Source organism: Sus scrofa, chromosome 14 (assembly GCF_000003025.6).
Source record: "Sus scrofa isolate TJ Tabasco breed Duroc chromosome 14, Sscrofa11.1, whole genome shotgun sequence".
Lineage (NCBI taxonomy): Eukaryota > Metazoa > Chordata > Mammalia > Artiodactyla > Suidae > Sus > Sus scrofa.
Window position 1 is genome coordinate 95216514 of NC_010456.5, and position 25534 is coordinate 95242047.

At 32.9% G+C, this 25534-nt stretch overlaps 1 protein-coding gene across 1 annotated transcript in view; it reads left to right on the forward strand.

The window, feature by feature from the left end:
* The window catches only part of LOC106506082, a 671136-nt gene that overhangs the window by 439860 nt on the left and 205742 nt on the right, over positions 1-25534 (forward strand). The window contains exon 3 of the transcript XR_002338788.1: positions 5378-5453. The gene's annotated coding sequence lies outside the window, so the exon portion shown is untranslated. The remainder of the gene's footprint in view (positions 1-5377; positions 5454-25534) is intronic.

A 25534-nucleotide genomic window follows, 5' to 3' on the forward strand; every position in this document is an offset into this window, starting at 1 on the left:
CTGGTTGTCTGTTTGTTATTGGTTATCCTTAGATTTTTGATTTTACCTTGAGGCATTTACAGGCTTAGATTTTTGGTTTGCTTATAGGTTAGTCTCAGTATTAGAGTCACATCAGTCTCAGCCTAATGGACTCCTTCTTTAATTAACAATTTTCACCTATGACTTTTAATTACACTTTGCTATGAGACCAGCTAAATCTAGAAATGTCGCAGAACAGTGAATGGCATATAAGTTATTATAGTTCTTTGAGAAAGATATTCGTATATACAGTCCCACATCCCTTTATGTATTCACAGACCTCCATACTGAAACATAAAATCTAACACATAAACAAACATAATTCCTGATTTTTTCACCTTACCTCCCGTAACATAAAAGAGTTCACTAAGGTCTTATTGAGGTTTTGGCAATTTAAATACCGAGATTCAGTAGACTAATGGAGGTGAAGAAACTCATTAAAAAGGCAGCTCGGAATTCTACAGCTCTTTTTTTATTGCCAATTACAGAGCATTATCAATTATCTTTAGGAATTCTTACCTTTCCCCACCATTTCTCAAAAGTAGTTACATGGATGTTTTCATGAGAAAGTATGACCTGGAATCTGAGTGAAAGTAAGTAGCCATTAGTCATTACAATATGCTCCAGGTGATTTTTGCTTAAGTTTGTATAAGATAAATCTTTTTTATAGGTCTTTGTGTTTAAAAGGTTTTTTGAACTTGGGAAGCTGTTTCCATCTTGCAAAAAACAATGTATTTTTCTAATAAAAGCTCTCTCAAGCAAAGACAATCTAAAAGAAATATGTATTTTAATAGTATATATGTTTAAATCCTACCTTTGTTTTAATATGCATAAACTCCATTTCTCCATTTTGAACCTTTGAATTTTTGCTACATTCTAATGATACCATAAATATTCTATAAAACATAATTTAAATGTAAAGAATTGTGTGTACTGTGTGAGCTCTCTCAGCAGGAAAAAGTAATGACAAGATGCACACTCTTGAACTATGCCAAAAATAATTTCATGGAGTTATTGTAGCATGCTGAGTATTAGAAGGCCTTTTAGATTTCAAACTGGTATTAAAATGATTTATAATATCCAAATACTCTGAAGTGGCCATTCATTGAACATCTTGTTATGCAAAATAGTCACTAAGCTTTTTGCAAAGTCATATATTAATCACTTTGGTCACAAACAAAACCTTGTTCACTTAGCAACTGTTTCTAGGATTTTATGCCTATATTTTCTGAAATTAAAACTCTTAAAAAATCAAAAACTGTTTTCATTTTGAACATGTTTGTATGCTTATCTCGAAGGAAAAAAAGATGACAATATTTTGGTTAGATGAGTACTTAGGTTTAAGAAATGACCTTGATAAATATAGGAACCAAGAATTTCTTTTCATAAAAAATATTTTTGACTGTTAAAGTTCTCTATTATATACTGATGTTTATTTCTGCAATATAAATTTATTCCTTTAACAATGCTTATTTTATATAGCTTATATCACTAAAATAAATTTTCTAAGGGCTTTTAAGGAAAATAAGTGCAATATTTCAGTTTTTGTTTTTTTTTTTTTTTTTTTTTTAAATCTCTAGATTTTTAAGGAGGTAAGTGGTCTTGAAATCCATTCTATGGCAACCAGGAAGAATTTATGTTTTCTTCTTTAAAAGATTTGAGGTGCGGTATTCAAAATAGTTCTTAAATTTATATTTATATGGCTTTCCTCACTTGGAGTCAAGAGGGTCTTTTCTATTACTGAAAAATTCTTACCTTTTTCTCTCTTTTCCTTTCTGGTTAGATCTACTGCAGATGTGACAATTTTGTGACACAGATCACCATTACTCAGTCATTCCACATCCTGAACACAGCTTCCTTTCCCAGATCAGTAATCAAATTCTCATTCACATAAAAATCCACTACCAAATGACTGCTGTTAATTCTTGAGCTGAAGCCAGTGTCTACTGATTTAAAATTTTGTGGTCTTGAATCACAGATCTGTTAAGATATGTTAGAAATCATCAGTTCCAATGTACTGACTTTATAAATTAATAAATTAGAGTATAATTTGTCAAAAAACTTTATCAAATGCCAAATAGCAAAGTGGGCTGACACTCTCCCTCCTTTATTTAAACTCTATGCCCCACTGTTGTATTACACCACCTTACCATAGCATCCCTTAAAATATACGGAGACTTTATGGACCTGAAAAAAGTTGTTAGAATGATGGTAGGAAAAATGAGACAAACAGCAATGAGTTATTAGGATTTTGAAAGCACATCTTGTACATAGAAATATTGGATGAAAAATATTAGATGAAGATATAGTAAATTTTAACTTGGATCTCTCATAATGTATAGGGTGCATCATTACCTTGTCCTGACCTACTGAAAGAAGGAATTGCCATTTATAGAGAATAGTAAAGGTGTGAAGAAGGAATTTGGAAGAAGGGAGATTCCAGAGCTTGGCATTGGCTATGTTAATTAAGAAATTACTATAAATATTAAGGTAGTATCAAAAATAAGAAAATTGGAGGACTTTGGACTGAAGATACCAATTTTGGTGATATTTTATACCATAAGACTAGATAAAAAATATGTAGGAAGAAGCTCCTTGTGGCTTAGTGGGTTATGGATCACTATCACTGCTGTGACTCTGGTTACAGCTGTTGAGCATGTTCTATTCCTGGCCAGGGAACTTCTGCATGCCATGGGCATAGCCAAAATAACCAAAAACCAAAAAAATAACCTAGGAAATCACCATATATAAATAGGATAAGAGATTAAGGTCAAAGCCCTAGGGCCCACATAAGTTAGAAATAGAAAAATAAGAAAGAACCAGGAAAGAAACAGACAGACATGTAGGGAGAAATAAGAAATTTCAGTGTTTTGGAATCTGAACAATAAAATATACTAAGAGAAAAATCAACTGTGTTTACCACTGGTGTGCCTTATTCAGGAGTCTGTTTTGGGAAATTTCATGATTTTATTTCTTAGGATGTTCTGCTATCATTTTTTCTTTTTTATCTTTCAGTCAAGGTGATCATAGGGGTGGTATTATATTCTTTCCAGGCCCTACCTCCTACTTCTAAAAAAAAATCCACATTTGGTTCAAATTAAAGATATATCGTAATAGTTTAAAATACCAAATCACCTTCTACTTTTTCTCTCATTGCCTACTGACATTTCTTCCTCCCTCTTAGCTAGTGATTCTAGCATTAGAGTTCATCAGCTAATGCATTTCTAAAGAGCTGCGTGGAGTCGTGTGCTGAAAATAAATAGAATATTTGCTTATGTTATTTATTCTAGCTAATATTGGAAGGAAAGAGGGAGGAAGAAATGTCAAATAAAAAATCTAGAGAATGGATATTGTTGAAGTATCAATATAGAAAAATTGGGTTTTAAAAAACTTTAATAGTCATGATAAATTAACTACTTTAGGAGTTGGTATTAACCTAAAAGTTTGCCTCTACCCTAACTCTGAATTTTTATAAATGTATATTTATTGAAATCCTGCACACTAGATATAAGATCTTATTTATATCTCCCCAAATCTAGGATTGGTGATAAAAGTGTTATAAAGTAAAAATTTACATAATTATTTGACCTTTGGAACTATAATGATAATTAAGTGCATAATCACAAAAAATTAAGTTTTTTACATATAATTTACATTTGCTGAAAGTGTAAAATCTTCAGTTTCATTCATCTTCCATCTCCTCAATCTGGAGGTATTAAATGTCCTAAATATTAATTTATAAATCCGCAATTTCTTTTATATTTTATAACATTCAATCATTACTCAGAAATGATGGTGAGCAAACCCTCTATATTACCAAATATACCCAAAGTGCAGTGTAACATGATTTATTTAGAATTGGATTGAGGGTTTGGTACTATTCAGAACTGTAAAGAACCTCTAGAGAGTCTAGCTATCTCTGGTCTTTGAAGCTACACTCAGCACCCCATGTATATTCAGGATGTCACTAGAATGATTTCCCTCTTATTATAATCATTGTTGATTAAATTAATTACATTGTCATATCCACTTATGTCAAAAGTTTTCCAATCATGTTATGTGGAGCCATAGAATTGTGTAAAAAATGCCCAGATGCTATCAAGCGGCTCGAGTAGGCTTAGCAGGTGGTTGTATATATTTTGTAGATCTATCAAACCTCATCCATACTTTGTAAAGATTCAACTTATGTGTTTTATATATAGATGTTAAGCTTACATTTTATTGTGAAAAAATAGATTGATATGTTACTTAATTTTTAAAAATTAAAATTTTCCTATTCATTTTTTCATTAAAAGTTAGATATTTCCTAATCCATAAAAAGGTCTAAAATTTGACTTGTATGCATTTCTTAATTTTCATTTTGTATATAAATCTTAATATATTCATGCAGACACACTATTTTCAAAATTTCAGCTTTGTGTTCTTAATTTTTTCTCCTTATCTCCTTTTTCATGATATTTACTTTCTGCTGTTAGTGTAGTTCAGTTTAGATGTACTAGTTTAAAATATATTTTTATGTATTTATCTTTATTTATTCAGCAGTTCACAAGCAAAGTTTAGATTTGAGAAACAAATTTTTTTTCCATAAATTAAATGCATCTGTCAACCTCATATATTCTGCAGAGTTTCAAGGGAACATGTTTAGGTTTTTGAAACAAACTATAGCTATTTCTATCTATTTCTGTATGTATTTCCTGATATGTATATATGCAATTCAGTACTAATTAACAGAGTTATAAGAGCTATGAATAATTAAGACAAAGTCTTCAATTTGAGAAATATTGAAACCTAGAAGGAATAATAGCAGTACCTAAAATTTCTTAAGAGTTTCCATTACATTATAATAAAGTTATCCATTTCTTCTTTGATAAATAAAGCATAGGTGAAAAATTTATGAGCCTAAAGAAATAATAATATAACATTCTAGAAGTTAAAATTGCTATTGATTCAAAAGTAACCTTCATCTATGATAATTGTCCCTAATTGCTTTGAATCTATTTAACATATTATAAAACATCATACTGTTAATGTGTCATTGGTGAAGGATTTTTACTGTGCTTCCTTGTTAGGACTTTGGTCAAATAGTATAAAAATTTGCAGGTGGGAGTGAAATTTTGTTTTCTAAGTCAAGAACATAATCTGGAGTATATATTGTAGTATGGATTTCGAGAGTTGAGTTTTCAGTCAGAAGTTTGCTACTTTCAAAACTTACCATTATTATTTCAAAGCTTACTTTTCAGAATTTGCATTAATTCATTGCAAGCATAAGTATAATCTATAAAAAAATGAATTTCTTCTATATTCTGCACCCAAATAAAGTCTTTTGATATGGCATTGATCAATAACTCTTATCTTATAGGAAAATGGAACTATTATTCACTAGAAACAGTTGAAGTTGCCAGAACCAGTGGTTGACAGAGGGACAAGACACAAGGGTGAGTAATGTTTCTGTTTGTCTTTAAATTGTATCCTTTATGTAATATTTCTCTTCTCCTTTGGAGAAGAACAGTACATGCCATCTGCTTTTTTTTTTTTTGCATTAAGTTGATTAAGTATATATGAAGTATAACTTCCAGGCATTGCTCCACCTTTTAAAGAGAGTATATATATATTTCTGGTTCATGTAAGCTAAAAAGAGAAAAAAAAGTTAATCACAGAGTTTATAAAAATATTTTCCCAGAGAAGTGAAATAGAAGTATTTTCTCTTTTAATAGATTTAAAACAAACCTTTTACCCAATTTAGATTTGTTATTCTTCATTGATTGTCTTATTCTCTTGGAGGACATTCTGGCAGTAAAGTAGTAGACACGTTGCATCCATCATCATGTGTCAAAGGGCCATCAGGTCGATGGCTCTTTTTGAACTTTGCTGTTTTGAGAAAACCATAGCTGAGTATTATAGGCAGAAGTTTGACATTTTCTGGATGAAAATCAATTTTCTTTTATGTATTTCTGAAGTGAGACTTGTGCTTTGATTGCAGAAGAAATGACTTTGAGAACTTTGCAGTAACAAAATAGAAATTAAGATAAAATTTGGCTAATAATAGCTTCATTGAATGCAAGGAGAAACATATTTAGTGGTTTAATAATATTTTAATCCATAGAAGTATAATCAGAAATGGAAACTTATGGAAATAGAGAAATAAATATTTTTTCCAAATTGAGATATAAGTGGATGAAATTTATAAAGTGCTCAATTAAAAGTGGAACATGATAGTCAGAAAAACAAATGCTCTTAGAGAAATACATAATTGTAATTTGAAATTTATAAAAAAATATAGTGTATGTACACATGCCTTCTTGTTTTTGAATTCTTCTCACTCCTAGCAGAATATAGGCTCCAGAAAATTAAAAAAAAACTTTTCCTTTTATCCACCATTATATTTATAGCATCTGTCTTAAAGCTGTTGTATAGTAGCCACTCTATAAATATTTGCTACCTCAATATTTTAAAATATTAAAAATAACAATGTATTTATAATGTTGTAATATATAGCCATAATGACTTAAGAAGTAGTTTGGGGGAATTAATGGAATTTTGAAAATAAAGAATTATAATTTTCTTGTCAGTAATTATAACTTCAACTTTTAAAAATCTACTGAAATTTTAAAAATGCTGCTCTAGGCACTTTTTTGTATACATAAATTATGTCTCTGTAAGTGTATTTAAATGCACATGAGGCCTTATATTTCCAATGCATATTCCAATTTCAAATGCATATTCTTCATATATGCATTTTCAAATCCTATGGATGAATATATTTCAAATAATAAAACTTTTATACAAAGGGACATGTGTTTTTAAATCATGATTTTATTTTGTTAATAAGTGCATAAAATCATGAAAATAATAATTGAAAAGTGACTAGTTTCATGTCCTGAAGTTTCTTGATATTTATAGTTCAAGATACATTCCAATGAATTTTCTCTCTGAAATCATTCAAAGAAAATGTGTAAATCGTTTATTTTTGCAGAATTGTTATTGACATATGTTATCAACATGTCAGTTCATGTGTTTGCATATGTGCGTATCTATCCATCCATAGATAGATAATCCTAGAACAATGTCAAATTTTCCAGCACATTCTCATATACAACAGTTCTTGTTCTTTACCTTTCAGTATAATAAATTCCTTGAAGCATGAGAATGAGTATTTTTCATGTACACCTCCCTAATGCACTTGGTAGGAGTGTGTACCAATATTGAATAAAGATGAGACCATTATAGTTCTGTTTTACTAGAGGTAAAATGAATATTCTTAAAAATATAGCACATATTTTAGTTGTCCGTTTTGGGGATTTTAGCTAAGTTCTTTCTTTGTGTTTGTATGTGTCCAGATCTTAGTATATAGCATATCTCCCCTGGGGTAATTGAAGCACTGTTAGCACTGTTATGTAGCAAATCACAAGAACACAATCAAGTTGGAAAGGACTTGAGTAATTTTACGGAAACTTCCTCAATGTATATCTCAACTATTTGTTTTATAAGATGTTACCTTCCATATGCTCAGATTATATTACTTAATTTATTTATCATAAAGCATTGTATTTTTTAACTATTTCAAATAATTTTTGTAATTAAGTATCATATTAAATGAACAGAACATTATTCAAAGAAACATTTAGATTTATAGGTATTATAAGTAGTGTTCTCAATTATACTAATAGGACAAGGAAACAAAACATTGATCAAAGAAAATATTTTAGAGACCATCAGTGAAGGAATTTTATGAATAATTGGTAAAGTCAAGTAATACCACTGTCAAACTGGGATAAAGTTCCTAGAGTATGTTGGTACTGAGTGCTTAAGTACACAGGTTTTCTTGTTAGAAGATTTTTGCTCAATTAAAGCTTAAGTTGGAGGAACAGAGGAACTGAGATTCAAACTAGGGTCTGACTCTTAAACCAGAATAGGTTGTGCTCCACCATGCTGTCTCTCCTTTGATAATAGAAAGACATCGGTCTAGAGTTAAAGTGAATGAGTTGTATGATTTATAATTCCAAAGCTATAGACTTTTATCTTTTGAATTTACCTTTGTGAGATACCCTATATAGTTTCTCTGGAGTATACATGTATCAACTTAATTATAATTATTTTTGTATAGACTATTAGAGTAAATAAACTGTGCATATTTCTAAGTCTTTGGGAAAATAATTTGTTACGTCTTTTTACATCATCAACATGTTTACTCAAGTTGAAGAAACATAATCTAAAGGGGTATAAGTGAAGCAAACTATATTTTCTAAGGGAAGTGTTAAACTGAACAAAGCAGTAATGTTAAGAACTAATAGGAAAATATAGAAAGTAGTTTCTATATCTAGTGGGGTTAATAATTGTTTAATCAATCACATTAATGTACCTAAACCTGGTGTTACTTGCTCCCTTTATATTAGATTAAATTATTTTAAATCTAGGATCATAGATTTTATCCTCAAGTACATTTGTGGCTGTTTTGATGTTAATTATCCATATCACTCAGATAATTACTGCCTTACTTGTTTATGGTGTAAGGTATATTGTAACTTTTCCCTGAAGGACGCTTAAGTGGTCCTTTTATCATGGGCCAGGGAAGTTTGCTAAGTGGCTTAATTGTATCAGAGAAAATCACTAGAATAGTAAGTGAATTCACAGAGAATTAAATATTATTAGATGAGGACAATACCTTAAAGGAACAACTGCAACTCAGGTAAAGAAATTTTTTCTGGTATTCTCTAAAGCAGCATAGGCCGAACTAGTGATCCTCAGGTAACTGGGCCCAGAGATACAGTCCATTAAAAATCATGAATCAGGAGTTCCCATTGTGGCCCAGCAGCAACAAACTCAACTAATATCCGTGAGGATGTAGATTCCATCCCTGGCTCACTTAATGGGCTAAGTATACTATATGGTCTTGCGGTGAACTGTAGTGTGGATCTCAGAAGCGGCTCAGATCCTGTGTTGCCGTGGCTGTGGTGTAGGCTGGCAGCTATAGCCCCAATTTGACCCATAGCCTTGGAACCTATACATGCAACAGGTGAGGCCCTTAAAAAAAAATCATGAATCAGAATGGTTTAGGGAAGTCAGAGAAATGACCTGAGAATTACTAATACATAATAGGAATATAATTGATATGTAATAGGAATCACAGATTCAGAGAAGGTCTACCTTTGGTAAACTATTAAATTATGTTTCTCTACTTATATGACCATTGAATTATTGCTGTTTTTGACCTTATTAATAACAAGGTTTAGTAAACTTTTTCTGTAAGGGGCCAAATAGTAAGTATCTACAGCTTTGTGGAATATATATACATAGAGAGAGGTAAGAGAAAGAGAGAGGGAGAGAGAGAGAGGGAGAGGGCAAAGAGAGAGGGAGAGAGAGACAAGAGAGAGGGAGTATGTGTGTCAATCTCTGCAATAACTACTTTGTAGTATGAAAATGGCCTTAAATCATACATAAACAAACTGTTGTGGCTGTGTTCCAATACAAGTTCGCCGAATGAGCCAGTGGGCTGGATTTGGCCTGTGTAAAGTGGTTGGCCAGCCCTGCTAATAATATTCAGGGGTGCTATTGGAAATCTCTATTTTTTTTTTCTGTCTTTTTGCCATTTCTAGGGCGCCTCTGCGGCATATGGAGGTTCCCAGGCTAGGGGTCTAATCGGAGCTGTAGCCGCTGGTCTACGCCAGAGCCACAGCAACACGGGATCTGAGCCGCATCTGCAACCTACACCACAGCTCACGGCAATGCCAGATCCTTAACCCACTGAGCAAGGCCATGAATCAAACCTGCAACCTCATGGTTCCTAGTCGGATTCATTAACTACTGAGCCATGACGGGAACTCCGAAAATCTCTATTCTTGAGACCCTTCTTTATTTATAAAGACCAAACTCTCTAAAAGTTAAGATTCTAGGAGAAAACCCATCCTCTTTTCTATCATTTTTCACATGTGTAGCAATAGAGGACATGATGAATGCAGTCACCTTCTACAGAGAAATCAGCTCTATCAACCCTGGTATGTGTCACTATCACACCAGTATCAGGGTCTTGACTAGGTACTGTGTGGCTAAGGAAAAGGAGTCACATACTCCTCCTGTCCTCAGTGAGCTTTATGGTCTCCTGGGAGTAAGGATGATAATTCTGCAGAGGACAGGGAATGGAACTAGTACACACAGAAACTTAATAAAGTGTGTAATATAAATGTCATATGAGCAGTAAAATATTTTCCAAGGAGATAAAAGGAAAAAAAATATTTGGTTACAGGCATTAGGTAAAGCTCTGTGTAAAAGATACTGTTTCAGATAAGCTTGAAAGATTATACATAGACTTCAGAAGGAAGTGTTATAGAAGACAGAAAAATAAGAAAATGTTTTTGCTATATGGAAGGGAATGAATAAGGTAAAGGTGGTGGCAATGGGGGAAGCAAGTTACTTTTGTATCAAATATTCCAGAGGCAGGAGTATAGAAGACTGGAAGTACCCACAGTGGGATCATCGGTATATCTGCAGTGGCAGGGACATGGGTTTGATCCCCAGCTGAGCACAGTGGGTTAAGGGGCTGGTATTGCCAGGGCAGCCAAAAAAAAAAAAAAAAAGTCTGCATCAGTAACTTAATTCAACTGAAGTGCTAAGCCCCTGAAGGTTATTAGCATGGTGGAGACAAATTCATTGATTAAGGGGTACCCACTGGCCCTCAGGCAAGAATGATGCATGTGTACATTGCCTAATGATGCTATTTCCATGGTCTAAGTTGTGACACAAAACATACTTAACATGCTTTAAGTAGTTTTGAGGGTTTCAGGGACCCGAAAAGTGCTCTCTGGGTATTTCAGGATTTATTGCTGTTGCCTTTGCAGCCATTGTGCCCAAACTTAAAGCAAGAAGAGGAAAGCTACACTAAATCTGGTAAATCTATGGGGGGAATGCCAAAGTTTCCAAAAGTACTAAATACATTTTCCCACTTATTTTGTGGCCCAGAAGTGGATCAATGGCCATTTCTTGCTGCAGGGGAAATGGGGAAAACAGCTATTTGGCTTTCTTGACTTTCATGTAGGAAGCAAAAAGATTTCAGAGATTCAGAGTAGCTTTAAAGATGCGTACCTACAGCTCTAGAAATTCTTCAGTACTTTCTAAGAATTTTCAAAAGATGATTTTAGTAAAACTATACCTTATATTTATTTGCAAGTTTAATAAATATAATCTGATAAATGTATTGAGAGAGGAAAGAAAAACAAACTGGCTTTTGAAATAATGTAAACAAAGATATATAAAAGCCAAGTGATACAATTAAAACTTGTTAGACTAGGAAGAAACCAAATATTCAGAACTTTTCCATTTGAAATTGCATCAGAATCTTTTTAGACTTAGTACTTATTTATGGTTTATGAGTGGTATATTATAATGTGGAAGTAGTGTAAAACTTCAGAGGATTTGCAGTTGGAAGATCTGAAATATAATCTCAAGTCCACCATTTACTAGCTATTTGGTTATACTAAAGTCATTTAGCCACACAGGGCATCAGCCTCCCTTTCATCATTTCTAAAATGAGGATGATAATAATTGCCCTTCACACTGTGTAGGTTTGTGGCAAGAACCAAATGAGGTGATATTTTTTAAATTGCTTCATCAACAGCAAAACACTCTGAGGCTGCTCTTTCTCTATTTCCTGATCTTTCTCTCCTTATTTTTTCCTCTCTCCCTCTCATTTATTTTCATAAGTAAAACTCTCCCCCTCAAAACCTTGGATTATAAATACTGTCATAGAGGTATATTCAGTGCCTCTTCAATAACTTCTATCACTCAGTTTTTTTTTTAACTAAATTGAATCACGCTATTTGGTGCTTCTTCTTTAATGATTACATCTATTTCTCAGTTCACATGCTTTTATCTATTACCCCAGCCCCTGTGAAAGCCTATCACATATAATCAGCTGTTATTCTGTTTGTTTAGACATCAAAGTTCATACATCAAGAATAGAGAAACTGGTAGTAGAGGCACTTCTGTATTGGAATATAATTAATGGTTGGCATGGCTTTTGCATCATTAAGAATGAGGAGGATTTCTCCAGCTTCAAGGTAACTGAGGAGTCATAAATCTTTGAAATGTGTAAGGTCAATGATATTTCCTCTTCTCTCCAAATTACTCCTGCATTATATCTGTTTACATCTGTCATATCAGTAAAATCTCAGAGAATTAGTACTCACTATCAGATCAAACCTGGCACTCATTACCACTAGTTGTATACAAAGGTTTTAAGGAATTTTTGTTATGGCTCAGTAGGTTAAGAACTTGACATAATGTCCATGAGGATGTGGGTTCAATCCATGGGTTAAGATCCAGCATTGCCACAAGCCGCACATCAGTCACAGATGCACATCCGATCCAGTGTTACTATGGCTGCGATGCAGGCTGGCGGCTGCTGCTCTGATTCCTGGTTGAACCCTGCAACGATATGCTGCAGATGTGGCCATAAAAAGGAAAAAAAAAGATTTTAAATTTATTGAGTGTACACTTTAGAAGAAAAGACAATAATAAATGTATATATACATATTTATGTAAGATTTTAAATATAAGTGCTTTTGAAATTATAGGTTATTAATTTACCAAAGTTTTATGTTTATATATATTTTAAATAATTTTATATACACACACACCTGTGTATAATATGCCTTCACATATGTATTAAGATTCTTTATAGTGAAAGGAACAGAAAATACAGCTCAAATTAGCATAAACAAAAAAGTAGGTTTTTTTGACGTGAAACTGAAAGTCTAAAATTCCTCTTTAGGCTTCAGGAAAGGATTAAGCCAAGGGCTTAGTGACTTTACAATAGGTCGGCTTTGATTTCATTGGTGATAACTTCATTTTAAGGCAGGCTTCTCTCATGATCTCTGTCTAACCATCTACTCTCAGTATTTTATATGCTTCCAAATTCATATCCACAGAATTCCCCTAAAAAGTCACTAATCCCCTATTGGTTAGCCCTTATTTGTCATGTGCCCACCTCTGAGCCAACTAGTCACTGTTGCCAGTGCTTAGAGGTATCGCTTAGATTATAAACTCCACCTCTGGAATAAGGTAACTGGCACCATGTCCAGATTGCAGAGATTGAAACTCTTGAAAATGGAAGGAAGGATGCCAGCATGCCAATAAAGAAAATACGCTCTCCCTCCATAAGAGAGCAGTTCTAAGTGTATATGAAGATATATTTAATGTCTGGATTCCAATTCCTGACTCAAGGATAAAGAAAGGCATTTTCTCAGGAGCATAGGAAATAATTTTGTTACCATGAACTAAGAAGTTGAGCCACATAAAATTTCCACTTGGAGGGGTAAAAATAATAAAAATCAGCGACTTCATATAGGTTAACAAAGAGAGAATATATTTTTTTAGAAAACTAGACATGGCTACTTCAGCTATACCAAAGATCACAATTACCACTCATTACATATAATATCTTCCAGTATTTATTTCGTATATCTTTTCAGTAATGAATGTCATTAATTCTCCTAGAAGTATATATTTTCTTAATTTATTTCAAAAATTTCAGCAGGACTGAAACTTCTTAGAGTCAGTAATTTGGGGGCACTTTTACTGGAAGATTTGAAATTCAGAACTGACCTATTATATAAGCACTCTTACGTATACATCCAGGATACAAATGATTTGGCTATGTTCATGGATTGGGGTGTGGATCTCTAATCATCTATTTTTATGCATAAGAAATGAACCCCTTTATTTCTGAGGATGCATTTGCTCTCTTCATGGATTCCCTGGGTCTGTATGTTTTTGGTATGTGGGCATGGGTCCTCTCTGGACACCTCCTGGTGAGTTGGTCCTAACCTCATCTTGGTTAACTGCCGAATCATGTGGATGGGACCTTAGTAAAAACATACCTATATTCAGATCCTTGTCAGACATCAATAATATCTGATCTTTATTTTCAAATACATGTCAAAATTTGGTTTTACAACACATTGTTTAGGGACTTTTGCCTTTCATTTCTAGACACACTGAGTACACTGTGCCCTCAGGTGATTTGTGGGAATCACTATCACCCATGTGAATTTCTTTTTATTTGTTTTTTAATCTTGTTATTAAAGTATAGTTGATTTACAATGTTCTGCAAATTTATACAGTACAGCACAGTGCCCAGTCATATATATATGTGCACACACGCACATATATATATACACACAATACATATATACACATGCACACACAAACATACATAGATACACACTCCCTTTCTTATATTATGTCCCATCATGGCCTATTCCAAGAGACTGGATATAGTTCCCTGTGCTAATCACATCACTGCTTCTACCAAGGGGAGGTTTTTAAAAATGTTCATTACCACTCGACCTAGAAGGACCCCACTGAGATTTTGCTTTTTTGCCCCATGAAGCCTAAAACAGGTTTCGTTTTTCTCATCAGTGGTTTTCCTGATTATTATATAACAAAAAAATTATTATATGTTTCTCCCACTGGTTGCCAAAAAACTTAGTGCCAAATCTGTGGTCACTCTTAGAATGGCACACAAGACATTTGGTGTTCATTTAATTTTGCCTATTCTCCACATTTTCCCTTAGTTTTTGGTCAAAATAACAATTTCTTAATAGCCAAAAAGAAAATTAAATGTAGAGGCTGAAAGGTAATATAAAATTATATTCTGAAAGAAAGGAAAACATGAATAAAATGTCAATAGAGAAAACAGCATAATCATATGCCACTAAAATTACCACTGCTAACATGTAGGCATACATTCTGCAGCATCTCACTTATTTGTCATTTGCAGATTGGACTATGTAACATAAGCTTCCTAAAACCATCTTTCAAATAACTTGATATCTACACTTCTGTATCTATCAGCATCTTTTATATACTGACATTCCATGTTTCCATTCTTTATTGCCTGGAGGAGTCTTTTTCTCCTTTGGTGGCTGTAGGAAATAAGAATGGATGTTACAACTGTGGTCTGTCACTACATAACCAGCTCAATTCAAATCCTGAACATATCAAGGAAGTGAAGTTCCTCATTATGCAATCTGAGGACTATTTCATCCATGATACTAATAGTACAGGAGGAGACAAAAGAGCTCTTACCAAAAGCTCAGCCTGATTTATCTGATTTGCTATTTTATTTGTTAAATAAAATTATATTTACTTGAGGAGAACTGGTCAGGAGTAGAAAAAGACATCAGTGATGTCCTAGGAGTTCTTAATGTGCATGGTCTAATTTCTGTATTTATATGGGATGCAGAGACCCTCCTTTCTGTATTTCCTTTTATGACTCTATCTCATTACCCACCAAGAGCCTTCCTCATGGTGGTCAACAGCAATTACTGAAGAATTCCTGACTGTTGCTTCCTTCCTAAAAGGGGGAAGTAGACTCTAGACTTTCTCTTTGTAGCCACTGAACTGCTCCCTAAGTGATAACCTAAATACTAGATGCTTTATTTTGAATCAAGTTACAAACATTTTAAGACTCTGTAATCCAAATTTTGCAAAAAATGATACACTGATTATTTTAAATATAAAGTCTATGTTTTTTGGTGTGAGACTGTTTTTTTTTTTTATTAGTTTTAAACTTATTCCATAGTATCAGTAGTGTCCTGGTACATTTTATTCTTTATGTATCTCATGATACTCTATTCATATACATATACAAATGTTTACATAAATGACCTTTATACCTCCATACAAAGGAACTTAACAAGTGCATATTTTAAATGGATTTATCTTGATAATACCACACTTGTTTTCACTCTGATATGAGAGGTACTTATATCTATCTACCTATCTATCATCCATCTCCCCCCAGAGAATTTCTGGATAACTTGCTTGTAACACTGAAGTTTGAATGGCTTTCACAGTTATTAAAAATACCTCTAAGTCAGAGAAAAACTGTAAGGTCTTTATTTCTCATAGTTGTGCTATTTTAATTTTGAAGTGACTTCTAAAATTTTTACATACTTAAGTGCTATAAAAACTTTCTTCATATTAATACTTTATTTTATGTCTGGTGGTCTCAAATTTTTCTAAACATTTATACAAATACTATAATTCAAACGCAAGCCAAGAATTAGGCTGTATTAAAGGAAAATGTATATAGTAATGACCCATATAATGAATATTTGTGTTATAATCTCTCATTTGGTGTGTTCAAATGGAGTCATAGATATAGTCATTTCCAGAACTTAGTTTGTAAGTGTTTGAATGTGCTTATCTCCATAAGGATTTGACAATTTATGACTTAAGTCTATAGTCCCCGCAGCTCCTTAGGTGACTTGTTGGAGCAGAATCTGACTCCTTAACTTCAAGGTGTGGATACACCTTGCCTGAGGCAACACTTAGGCTATAAAATGGCAGAGCCAGAGATGTTTATGTTCCTGAATCCCAAGAACCAATGCCTATGTATAAAAACCCTTTTCTGAGAAGAAAACTTAGTCCCCATCACCTCAATCATGATTACAAAATTTACAGTGCTGAAAACAATATAGAGATACTGATGCTGCCTATGCCAAAGTGTATAGCTTGATGAAGGAGAGAACATACTGGATTTCAGCCTTCCACTTGTGTCATCTTACAGGACAGGATGGGCAGGATGTAATCTGGGCAATGTTAGGATATTCTCTGTGTTTAAGTCTTCAATCTAACTCTGTATATCCAGACTAATTTTGTTTTTATTGATAGAGACGTTGCAGACTTGTATGCCATATTTGTGGGTGAGAGTAGATAGTTATGTATATACTACAGGAGTGGGATTTCTGGATCCACAGTAACTCTATTTTTAGTTTTTGAAGGAACCTCCATACTGTTCTCCATAGAGATGGCTCCAATTTACATTCCCACCAATAGTGCAGGAAGGTTCCCTCTATTCACACCCTCTCTAACATTTATTATTTGTGGACTTTTTAATGATGAACATTCTGACTGGTCTGGGCTGATAACCACATTGTAGTTTTGATTTGCCTTTCCCTAATAATTAGCAATATTGAGCATCTTTTCATGTACCTGTTGGCAATCTGTGTATCTTCTCTGGAGAAATGTCTGTTTAGATCTTATGCCCATTTTTTGATTGAGTTTTTTCTTTTGTAATTAAGCTGTACAAACTGTTTGTATTCCTTGGATGCTATTAACCCCTTCTCAGTTGCATTGTTTGCAAATATCTTCTCCCTCCTTATTTTGCTGACAGTTTACTTTGCTGTACAAAAGCTTATAAATTTGATTAAATCCCCCAAAACGTTGCTACAATATATGTCAGAGAATGTTTTTCCTATGTTCTCCTCCAAGAGTTTTATGGTGTCATGTCTTATATTTAAGTTTTTAAGGCATTTTGAGTTTATCTTTGTGTATGGTGTGAGGGAATATTCTAAATTCATCAATTTACATGCAGCTGTCCAACTTTCCCAATACCATTTGCTGAAGAGACTGTCTTTTCTCAATTGTGTATTCTTGCCTCCTTCATCAAAGATTAATTGTTGTGTGGATTTGCTCTGGGCTCTCTGTGGTGTTGTTCCATATATCTCTTTTTTTTGTGCCAGTACCACACTGTTTTAATTACTGTAGCTTTGTACTATTGTTTGAAATCTGGAAAGGTTATGCCTCCAACTTTGTTCTTTTTCCTCAGGATTGCTTTGCCAATTCTGAATCCCTCATGGTTTCATATAAATTTTAGGATTATTTGTTGTAGTTCTGTGAAAAATATCATAAATAATTTGATAGGGATTACATTAAATCTCTAGACTGCTTTGGGCATTATGGACATTTTAGCAATATTCTTCCAATCTAAGAGCATGGGATTCCCATTTCTTTGAAGCATCTTCAGTTTATTTTATCAGTGTTTACAGTTGTAAGGATATAACTCTTTTAGCTCCTTGGTCACGTTTATTCCTAAGCATTTTTTTTTTTTGATGCGAAAAAATCACTTGTGTTTTGACTATCACCATGTGCTCCTTTAAGCATAAAGTTAAATATTTTGATTGCAATAAAGAAACCATGGTGGTGGAGGAAAGTATGTAACATTAACCCTAAACAATTCATGAAATTTATGTAAGCATTTAATACAAGTATATTACAGAAACACACATGCACATCTTAGGCATGCACAAACACATACACATAAACAATTCTGATGGCCCTGAACTTTTCATTTTATTGTATATCCTTTAATTTAAATTAAAATATTGCAGTTATTTTTCCCATTCAAGTGCTAACTGCTTTCTTTGGGCACATGTGAATTGTTCTTTAAAATAATCTGATTATAATATTCAGCTCTTTTTATTTATTTGAACCTGTCTTCTCTGTCATAGTTCAAGATTTAATCATCTCTGATAGGAATTGTTTTCCCTAAAGATCTTTCAGCTTTTTTCTCATTCTTCATGTATGACCAGTGTCATCTCACAGGGAAGATAGACTTGAGTGTTAATCTCATTCATTTTCAAATGCTGGCTCTAAAATTTGTGAGCTTTATAATTTCTAACCTCTGCTACGCTAATTTATTTTTTGCAATTTATTATTTTCACTTTTTACAATTACCACCAATTAAGCATAAGTCGAAGAATTGTAAGTGTGCATCCCTTATTTACAATTTTTAAATTTAAAAATAAATTCTGAACAAAATTTTTTTGTAACATATCAGGTGGAAAACCAGTCCCGATCTGTTGTGAGGCTCATGTCAACCCTATATACCCACTTATACAAGTACTCATGTTTCACCGTAGAAGTATTAATGTACTCGATTATGAGATGAGGCTTCAGACCTCTATGAAATGCTATGCACTGGTCTATATATAAAATAAATCATTTTTTAAAAAATCTGCATTTTGACACACACTTGTTGGCAAGGTTTTCAGAAAACTAATGTGTTTTTATAATTGCAACAATACGTAATAGAGCTAAACCTCTGTGTACTTGTCCATTTGGGAATAGTTCTACCACTGTAGTAACCTCCATGTACAATTTATTCTTGAACAACACGGTCTGAACTATATGAGTCCAATTATACGTGGATTTCTTTTTCCAATAACTACATTCAAATACCTTTCTGTGATTTGCGACAATTTCAAAGAAATACGGTACTGTACAGTCTGACTCTCATAATTGGAGAAATTGTATAATAGCCTATCATCATAGATAAGTGGTTTTGAAACAATGCAACAATGTTTCCAGTGCTGGATTATGAATATGGCTGTAATACTGCATTCCATAAAGATTTTATAATGATTCATTCATTAGTATACAGGCAAGGTTATTGTAAAGCAATCATGTGGATTGCACTGTAGAGCAATCATATTGTTGCTCCTTTGTTATCAATGCATGAATTGTTAGACCTGTAAATGAATACGAATTTCTTTTTTACATTATCTTTTTTATTTTTGATGTCTAGAGTTAGTAATATGTATAACATATGGAGTGTTTTATATCATATAAGACAATATCAATATTAATTCTGACACAATTCTTGTAAACAGATTATGTAAACTTACATTGTTAAGTATAGTACTGTCTTGTAAATTATTATCTCTTCCTTATGGTTTGCTTAATAACATTTCTTTTTCTCTAGCTTACTTTATTGTAAGCATATACTATGGAATGTTAGTTGACTATTTGTGTTCTTGGTAAGGCTTCCAGTCAGTCATAGTCTATTAATAGTTAAGTTTGGGGTAGTCAAAATTATGCCATATTTTCAACTGCATGGGGTCAGAGCTCCTAACTTCCACATTGTTAAAGAGTCATCTGTACTCTCTTCTCTCCCATCCTCATAGAAAAATCCCATATATTGCTCAAAACCCATCGTAGTCATCACTTCTCTGATTCACTTCTCATCACTGTTGATATGGAGAGAATCCTTTCTTTTTTTTTTTTTGTCTTTGTTGTTGTTGTTGTTGTTGTTGCTATTTCTTGGGCCGCTCCCGCGGCATATGGAGGTTCTCAAGCTAGGGGTTGAATCAGAGCTGTAGCCACCGGCCTACGCCAGAGCCACAGCAACGCGGGATCCGAGCCGCGTCTGCAACCTACACCACAGCTCACGGCAACGCCAGATCGTTAACCCACTGAGCAAGGGCAGGGACCGAACCCGCAACCTCTTGGTTCCTAGTCGGATTCGTTAACCACTGCGCCACGACGGGAACTCCGAGAATCCTTTCTGTATTCTATCGTTATCCTTGCCACCCTGTATTGTGCTTATCTACTTACATGTCTAATTCTTCCTAAAATTTTTGAGAATTAGAATTTAGGCTTTTTCATCTTTATGTCATTGGTTCTTATCATTATCTTAATAAATAGCAAGGTTAAAAAATCTTGTCTAAACTTATTTATGGGAAATAATCTTAGCAAGAATAAAAGTTTTACTACCCCGCCAGATATCTGACCACATTTTCATCTGAGATAGGACTCTTTGGGGTCACTATCAAATTTTTACTTCCAGCTATCCCAGAGTAAATTTAAAACAAATACTAAATACATTTAAAACATTCTTGTTGAATGCTTAACAATATATTTCGACAGCTTATTAACTGCTATATAACTCACCAACGTGGAAAGAGTTAATGGCTATTCTTCACATCCTTATATATTTTTAGATTAACAATTATTAGTCATAATATGAGCAAGAAACTAAATTTTTAACACTTACTAAAATCATTTCACAAAATACTTTCACTTTTCTGCCTTTTTTTTTTAATTTGGAGAATAGCTAGTGTACTCAACATTTTTGAAAATAAACAGTCAATTGCATTTTTCTGTAACTTGAATGAAAAAATGCTACTATCCTTAAGTATTTAAATGTAAATTATCAGTGGAATCCAAAGTGCATCTCTTTTAGATTTGCTATATGGTAAGAATTACCCTCTACCATATAAGGCAACTGAGAGAGAACAGTCTCTGCCAAATTTGACATTTGTTTCTCCTTCTAATTTTTTCCACTTAAAAAAGATATGATAGGATCTTATGGAAGGCAAAATGGCATATGTATCTGTGATGAATAGACAGATGCTTGGCTTTGTTCAAAAGCGCTATGCTACTATTAACTGTGATATTCAATTTATCTACTTCAGAAAGATGAAGAGATAAATTGACTGTAAATGTAAAATTGTGATTCTGAAGAGCCTCAGTTACCATCCAAACATGCATTGCATTTGATTTTCTTATTTTAATATTCAACAGCTTCAAAATATAACTGAGAGCTCTTGGCTTTTCATTCCTGCTGTGTTAAGCATTAATAATTTTGCATTCATGACTTGTATTTTTTTTTTTCTGAGAAACCGCTAGTAAAACTTGAATACCAGTCAGTGATAGTTGACATTTTTGAAAGATATTTTTCTGCTATCAAGGAATTACTCCACTTAAGTGAAATATCATGATATTATCATTTTTAAGTTTTATACTAACTTCAGTATTGTGTGGTTATGTAAGCAGGTTAACAGATGATATAACCCCTCTCCCTCATGTATGATATTACATCAAATGTGTAGCTTTATTATAGACTTTTAATTATTAGTAGCATTTTTATATCTACAAGTGCTAGGTATAAAATATTTATTATATTTTATAATCATAGTGATTATGATTGTAATCATAATTATTATATGATTGTAAAATAAGGAGAAATATATATATCTTTGGGAGCAGTTATATCTATATTTTGAAATTTAAATGACTAAATCTTCAGCTACTGTTTATCTTGAATTTGCTGTTGCCAAAAAGCAAACAACTTAAAATTTGGAGGTAAGATTAATTATACTTTCAGAAATACTGATTTTCCTGACCTTGGAGAAATTTTGTTGTAGCAGTCCATTTATCTAGTGTAGAACTGTCTTGAAGTTGTATAAAATTATGTAAAATTTCAGTAAAACTTTTTTGTTATTAAAATACATTTTTGTTGTTCTACACACATATGTTTTGGCAGGTTTTAGTAAATATTTTTACCCTCTCTGGCATCCATTCAGCCCCTTGTCTGTCTCTCTTAGCCTCTCTCCTACCCTGCCCAAATTAAACTCATCTTTTCAGGCATGTAATTTGGGTGAGAATGCTCCCAATGTTTGTGTGGGTTTTGAGTAGTTTAACCAATTCCTGCCTAGCATAATTCAGAACGAGAACATGATGCCTTTCATGTCAATCAGAATTAGTCTCAATTCTGGAGCTTAGAATCTAGAACAGAATGTAAAAAGTAGCTTGAGGAACTGTCTTTTCGGATGTTAATACTACAGAAGCAGATCTGAGAAAAAAAAGAGAAAGGTACTTTGCCCTGGTTATGACCTGAATGAACAGTTATCTGATAATTGTGTCTGGAAACTGTAATTACATGAAACTGAAACTGACAACACTTAGGACATGAACCTAGCTGGAACCCAGATTGGAACTTGAACCCACATGCCGGAATTCGAACCCAGCCAAAAGCCTGATTGGACTTGATCCCACAGTTTTTTAAATTAGAATCACCTGGTATTGACTTACTGAAGTTCAGGTTCTTTGTGTCTCAGCGCAGTAGGAATTCAGCAAGAGACAAAGTGATAGGCAAGAAATAGATTTATTAAGATAGGACATTGTAAGAGATAGAAGCGGGCAGACAAAGAAGCACTGCCCTGAGCATTAAGTGGGCTACATTTTTTTTTTTTAATCCAAGAAAAATGGGGAGGGAAAAAGACCACCTTCTTCCCTTTTCTTAGTTGATGGCAAGCTTACATCATTAGCTCCTCCTTCCTGTCTGGTAAGAGAGTATTTGACACTCTGAGGTCTAGAACTGTCATGGTGCTTATTCAAGTGAGCAGAAGGGTGGTAGCATGTGCTAAAATATGTTGAATCATCTCAGGTTTCCCTATAATGAGGGTGTCCTACTTTGGAATGTCATATTTCCCTTAAATTCTTGTCCTTGGTCCTTAGGATCATTATCTTGCTGAACTTAAATGCAGGCCTCATTTTTATCTTTCACTTAATGACCTGAGGCATATCTCATGCTTTTATTTATGGTTTCGTAGTTAAGCAAGCCTGCTTCATTCTGATGGCTTTCCTGAGCGGTTTTTAACTTACAGTGGTCTCCCAAAGTTCCCTAGGTTTCTCTCTCTGTCTATGGTCCACTACTGGGACTCCTACAACCTGTGTAACTATCCTACACCATCCCTATCAAAACTATAACTTTGACTGTCCAAACCAATTTGAATTGTTTCTTTCTGTCACTTTCAATATACATTCCTAACTATTACAGAGGGAATAGAGTGTTTATTGCCTAATGATGTTGTTCTTAACAGAAAGTATTTATAAGCTATACTTTATAGCTTCTGTCACTTAATTTAAGAATTGGTATTATAACTGTGTACCTGTTGATGTTATACCATGACTACAACCAGGATATTAAGACTTTCACTGAGTATAGGTAAATTAATTTTTTACATGAAAAGTATTGAATAAGTACTAGAATTGTTTTTAGCATTGTTTAATTTATTTACATTTAGTTTCAATCAATTAAGCACTTTTGAGAGACTTCTCTATTTTAATACTTTCAAATGATCATTAAATTTTGGCCATTTAAATTGGTATAAGCTAACTAAATACTTTGAAATATGTTTAAGCAATATTGCCTATTTAACCACCATATTTTATATTTGTATCTGTTATTTATGGTCTAAAAGAATTAAGGTAAAAATTAAAGTGAACCCTACATTCCCACCAAGAGATAAAAAGCTCATATTGATATGATGGTAACTGACACATTTCTCTAAGTTTCATTCTTATTTAGTTTCTGAAACTTAATTATTTAAAATTTTTTTTCTTAAAGTATAACTGATTTACAATGCTGTGTTAATTTCTGCCTTGCAGCAAGGTCACTCAGTTATGTGTATAAATATTCTTTATACATACAAGGAATATATATAAATATATACTATTTTTCATACTCCTTTCCATTATGGTTTATAATAGGATATTGATATAATTCCCTTTGCCATATAGTAGGACCTTACTGTTTATCAATCCTATACATACTAGTTTGCATCTAAAAGTATTCCTTGTTTATTTTAAAATTGTCATTAACTGCATATGAGCTTCTTTTCAAGAATTCTTGCTGAGAACCCATCGTGAATATCTTAGTAAAACTTATTGAAATGGGCTGCCTTATAAAGGTTAGTTCATGTTTTGTGTATATTATATGACTTGAAAATTTGTTTAAGAAAAATAAAGGCTAAAGTGAAATCTTAAAAGGGGACATTATTTCTCAGCCCTTCACACAATTTTCCAAAATACACTTTCAAATAAAATGCTGCAAAGCATTTTCAATAATGAAATGTTACATGCTACCAAATTTAAGGGCTATCATTTAGTTTTAAGTGTGGATCTGAAAGGTTAAATTTTAATGCTAATCTTAACTAGCTACTATGAAATCATGGAGTTGATCCTTCCAAGGTCAACTCTTCCCTGGGTTGTAAATTGAAATGTACTCCATTAATTTAAATGAGTTAATATGATGTTATATCTCCCTTTAAGAGCTTGTAATATCTAGTTTACCATGTGTGAAAAATGTCAATACTTTTGTCACTTTGATTTAATCTTTATTTGATTTATATGTATCACATTTGGGTTTAATTCGTTACTGTTTTCTGGGTTAGTTCATAAAGGTTCGTCTTAAATTTAACATCATCTAGATCTGTTAAATATAAAGACCTCACCTCAAATGAAGTATTTTGTTGTTGTTTTCCTAAAATTTAGTAAAGAATTTTGTTTGAGAGAATGTTGAAGTTAAAGAAACAGGGATAATAAGTAGCATATTCAGTAATATTTTAAATGGGAGTGGAAAAGCCCATCATTATCTTTAATAATCTGTTAAACATTTGTCAAGATGTTTTCTTTAACTTTAAACATGTTTAAAGTACAAGATTAAATGGAATATAAGATGGCATATGTATAGTTGGAGAAGAAAGGTTATTTTTTCCCTGTTGGGAAATTATATATTGGAAAGTAGTAATTACTTGATTACTTTTGAGTTATCAAGGGAGAAGCAAATGAAAAATGAAAATCTACTCTTCAAAGCTAAAGAGCAGCTCATGAAGAAAGAAAGAAACAGGGAAATAGGAGAAGGAAGACAGAAGAACGAAAATAAAAAGGAAAAGAGAGATAGGAGGAAAGGAAGGTTTAGACAACAGAAAGAAAGAGAGGAAGGAGATATATGAATTTATTGAATCTGTTTATATTATCTAAAAACTGATGTGATTAATATCTGTAAAGAAAGAAATCCCCTTTCAAAAATATAATGATAAATATAAATGTCTTTCAAAAATAACAGATTGACTTCTATAGCTATGTCTTTGATTTTAATATTTTCCATTCTAATGTTGATATTCAGATATGACAGCATATGTAGGTCATAATTTTGAAAACAGAATGTAGTTCTAGACTTCTTTTTTAAAGTGCATGTAATTTCAGACTTCACTTGTTTCTGCTGTTTTTGTTTTCCATCTCTTGCAACTGTATATGGAGCAAGTGGGACTGACAGAGTAACACATTCAGCTAGTTGGAGAATTAGGACTGGAATTCAAAACTACTGATC